Here is a 6,418-nt window from a genome sequence, read left to right as displayed (position 1 = left end):
CAAAAAAAAAAACTACAATCTCACTTTAAACAACTGATGGTGGTTGTAGCCTGTGGAACCGTGGTCGTGGCCTCGTGGAACAAAACAAGAAATCAAAAAAAAGTAAACAATTGGAAGAGGGGTCGTCAGGTGTGGGGAAGGAATTAAAATCTTTAAGTAAAGAAGAAAGGAGTTGCCAGTGTATTGGGCGCGGCTCTGTTATGCGCTATTCATGGTGCTACTGTAGAGAATACTTTATTTGAATATGGTGATGGTGCAAATACATTCCGTGCTTTTAACCCAACTCAAGCCGAAGAAAATTATTCAATGGTCACTGCTAACTGCTTTTGGTCCCAAATCTTTGGGGTTGCTTTTTCCAATAAACGTTGGTTACATTTCTTTATGTTATTTGTACTAGTAACCGGTTTATGGATGAGTGCTCTTGGAGTAGTCGGTGCGGCTCGAACCCACGTGCCTATGACTTCGTTTCCCGAAATCCGTGCAGAAGATCCTGAATTTGAGACTTTCTACACCAAAAATATTCTTTTAAACGAAGGTATTCGTGCTTGGATGGCGTTAATAAGGAATCAATGGGTATTTCCAGGTATATTACTCAAAAAAATCGACACAATACACCTAGTCGATTGGAATTGAAGAAATTCTGTCCTTATTGTTACAAACATACAATTAACGGGGAGATAAAGAAATAAATGGAATCAAGTGCTCGTATGTCACCACTTTTCGAGAATATGAAAATATGACATTAGGTATATAATATATTAAGTATAAGTATATAATTAGTTATATAACGCATATTTGCTTTCTATATTATTATATTGTTAATATTATTTATATATTATTAATATATTAAAATTTATATATATTTAAATTATATATTGAAATGATAAATAATAATAAAATAAACAAACCAAATACTATTTATTATATTAATTCTATAATTTGAATTTTCAAAATAGGATTTTAGAAATAGAGATAGGGATAGGATTCTTTTTAGAAATAAGGAATAAAGAAATCATGGATAAATCCAAGCGACTCTTTCTTAAATCCAAGCAATCTTTTCGTAGGCGTTTGCCCCCGATCCAATCGGATGATCGAATTGATTATAGAAACATGAGTTTAATTAGTTGATTTATTAGTGAACAAGGAAAAATATTATCTAGGCGAGTAAATAGATTGACCTTAAAACAAGTATGAGCAGGATTATTCAAGAATATTCAAATTTCGAAGTTAGAAGTAATCAAATGATCTCGCCGAGTTACTATAATTCATGACCCATTAATAGTAATAGAACTCTGTGCAAAATTTCCTCCTGTGATATGAGTTACCACCCCTTGATCACTTATAGTACCCCAAACATCTGACTACATTTTCCAACTGAAATGGAATATTACTACCGAAATTGAATTGTACATCCAGAATAGTCCTAAGAAGACATGATCCCAAGCGGATAGGGACGACTAAAGGTACTAAAGAAACAAGAATCAAAGAAAAGGCAGCAATTTAAATCAAGATTTTTCCAGCAGCCTATGGCAAATCACAAATAGAAGTAGAAGCAAAAAATAACAAAGCAATCTTGCATCAGACTATCAATATCAGCAATGTAGTTCATCCAACGATAAACCTAATTCGAATTAATTATAGAGCTATGACATAATCAAACCCGAACGAACAAAAAGAAATAACTCCGATGGGAAGAAAATAAAAGAGGGCGTTAAGAGAACCTCTTGGCCTAACCCTAAACACTCTAAGATCCTTTTTCAAACCTACTCCAATTTCGAGTCAAGAGATAGATAAATAGACACATCCCATTGCACTGATCATCCGTTTCTTAATTGGAATTAGAGGATCTTTTTTAATTGATTGTTTTATCACATTGTGATATTTTACATCGTTGAATGGGCCCATGCGAAAACAATTAGATGATGACAAAATTATCAAAAATTGGGATTCCTTATTTCTGTTCAAGAGCTTTCTCAATTAGATCTCTTTCTTAAAATTCAGGGTTGGTCCATTTTTTTTATTACTTATATTTATATCATATTTACCTTCGATCAATATTATCCGATCAATATTATGAACTTTTCATACTGGCGGAGTATTTACAGGGGGTACTGCAGAACATGTCCGAGCCCCTTTTAATGGAAAAATAAAGTTCAATGAGGATTTGGTTCATCCTACACGCACACATCACGGGCATCCTGCTTTTTTATGTTATTTAGACTTGTATGTAATTATTGAGAGTGAAGATATTATACATAAGGTGACTATTCCACCAAAAAGTTTTCTTTTAGAAAATTTCTGGTAAATCGTTGATTCATATGTTGTTTAACTATATTTATTTACAAGTTTACTAGATTGAAATTTTATGATGTTCAAAAATTTATAGATCCCATGTCACATTCAGTAAAAATTTATGATACATGTATTGGGTGTACTCAATGTGTCTGAGCCTGCCCCACCAATGTGTTAGAAATGATACCTTGGGATTAAAAAAAGGAAAGAAAGAGCAAATACACTAGTAAATAAATACGCTAGTAAATAAACACGCTAGTAAATAAAATACTAGAAAAAAATAGGCTTTTACTTATTGAATAAGGGTTGGTCCATTTTTTTATTACTTATATTTATAAGGAATGCCTAATAATAATAATTAGGACTCATAAAAAATCAATAATTTACTCATGAGAAAAACCTTTACTTACTAAATTCATTTGTGAAAAGGGGTCCTAAAAGAATTTTATTGGATAAAATGATATATTTGATATATGATTGGTCATATAATCGTGGTTACATAGATATGTTTTATTCAATATCCTTAACAAAAGGTATAAGAAGATTGGCCGAACTAACTCATATATCTAAATACTAAGTATATCTAAGCGATTCTATATATCTAATAGATATCTAATAAGTGCAACAGGGTTCATAACTACTCCTCTTACTACAGGATGCTTACCTAGCCAACATTTAGATCCGGCTCTACCCAAACTTTTCTAGTTCACCCCAACATTCCCCACCTGTCCGATTGTTCTTTGGCGGTTTTGGATATCAAATGGACCTCCCAGGAAGGTAATTTTAATGTGGCCAATTTCCCTCCTTTGCAATCGGTTTTACAATGACACCATTGCTCTAGCTAATTGTCCACCCCTTCCAAGTGTGATTTCTATGTTATGTATGGCCATGAAAAGGTTCTTGATAGGAGAAAATTTTCTTTTTTCAATTTTTTTAGTGTAGATTTTACACTAGTACACGAAAGTGCATACCATGATTCTTCTGTCTATCAATAACTGCGTGCATTGCGCGATGGATGTGAAGAAGTAGACCATTATCTCGGCAATAATGAGCCAAGCTAGTATTTGCAGTGAACCCACCTGTTAAGTAGTCGTGCATTACTATAGGAACTCCCAATTCTCTAGCACACACGGCCCTTTTGATCATTTCTTCACATGTACCTGCAGTAGCATTCAAGTAATGCCCTTTGATTTCACTTGTTTCAGCCTGTGATTTATAAATTGCTTCAAACACAAAATAAAAACGGTCTCTCCAGTAGCATAAATGGTTAGGAGTTCACATTCTCATCATCTTTGGTAAAATTAAGCACGCCACGTAGACATTCATAAACTGCTCTACCGTAGTTCTTAGCAGATAACCCCAATTTAGGTTTAATAGTACATCCTAATAGGGGGCGACCATACTTGTTCAATTTATCTCTTTCAACCTAGATGCCATGAGGCGGGCCTTGGAAAGTTTTAATATAAGCAGTAGGGATTCACATACCATCCATATATATGTCATTTATTATTATTGTTTTCTTTCTCATATTTCCTTCAGATGAATATAAAACAAAAAAACTCCAGAGGCTATTTTTTCATTTCACGGGTCGAGAAATCCACTTCGAATCTTTTTCTGATATACATAAAGTAAATAGAAAAAGATTCGAAGTTCCTATTTCTCAATCTAATACAATATTTAATCTTTTTCGATTATTATACCCACAATGATCGGCCATACTATCGCTATCCATAATGGAAAAGAACATTTGCCCATTTATATAATGGATCGTATGGTAGGACATCAATTGGGAGAATTCGCACCTACTATAAATTTTCGCGGACATGCAAAAAATCGATCTACTTTCATTTGGTATTTTGGCTTAACCTTTTTGACGATCCTCGATACAGAAGAAAGAGTTCAGGAATTACTAAATATGGGAAAGAGTTCAGGAATTACTAAATATGGGACTCTAGGGGCGCATTCAATCGTCAAAAGGGAGGATGTGATTGAGTATCGAGGAGTCAAAAAGGTTAAGCCAAAATACCAAATTAAAGTAGATCAAATTTTTTTCATTCCCGAGGAAGTGCATAGATCTTGGGAGGCAATTCTGATTGGTCAATAAAAATATATTTCAATGCTATTTCTTTTTTCTTTTTTCTTTTTTGTTAGTTTAACTAATCTATCATGAAATGAAAAAAAAGGTAAAGTAACATCGTGTTGATTGTTTTCTAAATGTAAGTTTTCTTCTTCCGTATGTAGAAAAGGAATAACTAAATCAATCAAATTGCGAGAAGCTTCATGAAATGCTTCTTTCGGAGTTAAACTTCCATTTGTCCATATTTCTAGAAAAAGTATCTCCTGTTTTTCATTATCATTCCCATAACAATGAATACTATGATTCGCATTTCTGATTATACAGAAAAAAAGATTGAGAAAAAAGACGAGGCCAAAAGAGAAAAATACAAAAGAAAAGAGAAAATGAGGATAGAAATAGCAGAAGCTTGGGATAGTCTTTTACTTGCTCAAGTAATAAGCGGCTCCGTGTTAATAACCCAATCAATTCTTAGAAAATATATAATATTACCTTCACGATAATAGTAAAAAACATTGCCCGTATGTTATTATTTCAATTTCTGAGTGGTGCGAGGATTTAACAGATTGGAATCGAGAAATGTATGTTAAATGCACTTATAATGGTGTTCAATTATAAAGCGAATTTCCAAAAAGCGGTTAATGAGCGGTATTCAAATAAAGATCCTATTTCACAGAGCCTGATTTAAACTACAACCCTCTCATAAAGATCCAATGAAAAAAAGAAAGGTCAAAAGAATGATTTTGGCTTTTTAACGTTTGGGGAATGGAAACCGAACTACCTTTCGGCTCTCCTCGAAAGCGGCATTCATTTTTGAGCCTATTTTTAAAGAACTAAAAAAATAAAAAATGGAAAGCGAAATGTTTTATAGCTTTAACAATTCTAAAAGAAAAATCTAAATTGTTTCGAAAAGCTTCAAAAGAAACAAAAAAATGGATCACTCAAAACATTCTATTTCTAAAAAGAATAATAAAAGAACTTTCAAAAATAAATCCAATTCTATTTTTTGGGTTGAGAGAACCATATGAATTGGGCGAAACTAAAAAAGATTCGATAATCAGTAATAAGATGATTCACAAATCATCCCTTCAAATTCAATCTATGGTGTGGACAAATTATTCATTAACCGAAAAAAAATAAAAAGGGTAGGAAAATCATGATCGGGATAGCAGACCCAAAGCTATGGAACTTGGATGTGGGTCTTTTGCCGAAATGGAGTGGCCTTTTATTTATTATTTATCGTATATTTACTTTTCTATTTTCTATTTATATATAGTATTACACGCCAAAACAAAATAAAATAAGCATATTTTTTTGTTTTCGCTCATAACTCTTCCTCACCCGGGCTTGGGCGAATAGCGAGCAAGTACAAGTATTAGTAGCATAGAAAAATCGCTCCTCGTCATTAAATTAATGTGTTTGCTCACGGTAATTGTGGCCTCTTGGGAGAATCGATGATTGCATCTTTGAAGCATTTGCTAGTACTAGTACATCGAGAATTCTTAATTGGTGGTTGTAAATAGCCGGGACTATGGAACAAAGGATTATCCTGACACCTACACCAAGGTATTGACGGTGATTCTCAAATATCGCAGAACAGAATGTGATACGATGAGATAGAATGCAATAGAAACAAAGACACAGGGAACGGGTTACCTGCTCCTAACAGTCAAAGCAAACCCTTTTATTCTGATATTCTGAATTACTAGAGACATTTACATCTTGTTTTAGCTCGGCGGAAACAAAATGCTTGATTCTTAAGATAATTTGTTGTGGTCATTTGAGTTGTTAATTTGTTAATAGTAATAAAGATAATAACGAATAGAAAGTAATGGCTTGGCTCATGGATAAACGACCAATCCCCGGTAGAACAGAAGGTTCCATTGGAACTATTATTTATTTCAAGGTGTCTTGTCTCTCTCCACTCATGGTGACCTGGTTGAATTGGGAGAAGCTGTAGGTATTATTGCAGGGCAATCCATTGGAGAACCGGGAACGCAACTAACGTTAAGAACTTTTCATCTGGCGGAGTATTGACGAAGTCTGCGAGAA

The sequence above is a fragment of the Gossypium arboreum genome, chromosome 3 (genome assembly GCF_025698485.1).
Source record: "Gossypium arboreum isolate Shixiya-1 chromosome 3, ASM2569848v2, whole genome shotgun sequence".
Classification (NCBI taxonomy): domain Eukaryota; kingdom Viridiplantae; phylum Streptophyta; class Magnoliopsida; order Malvales; family Malvaceae; genus Gossypium; species Gossypium arboreum.
This window is presented reverse-complemented; position numbering follows the sequence as displayed.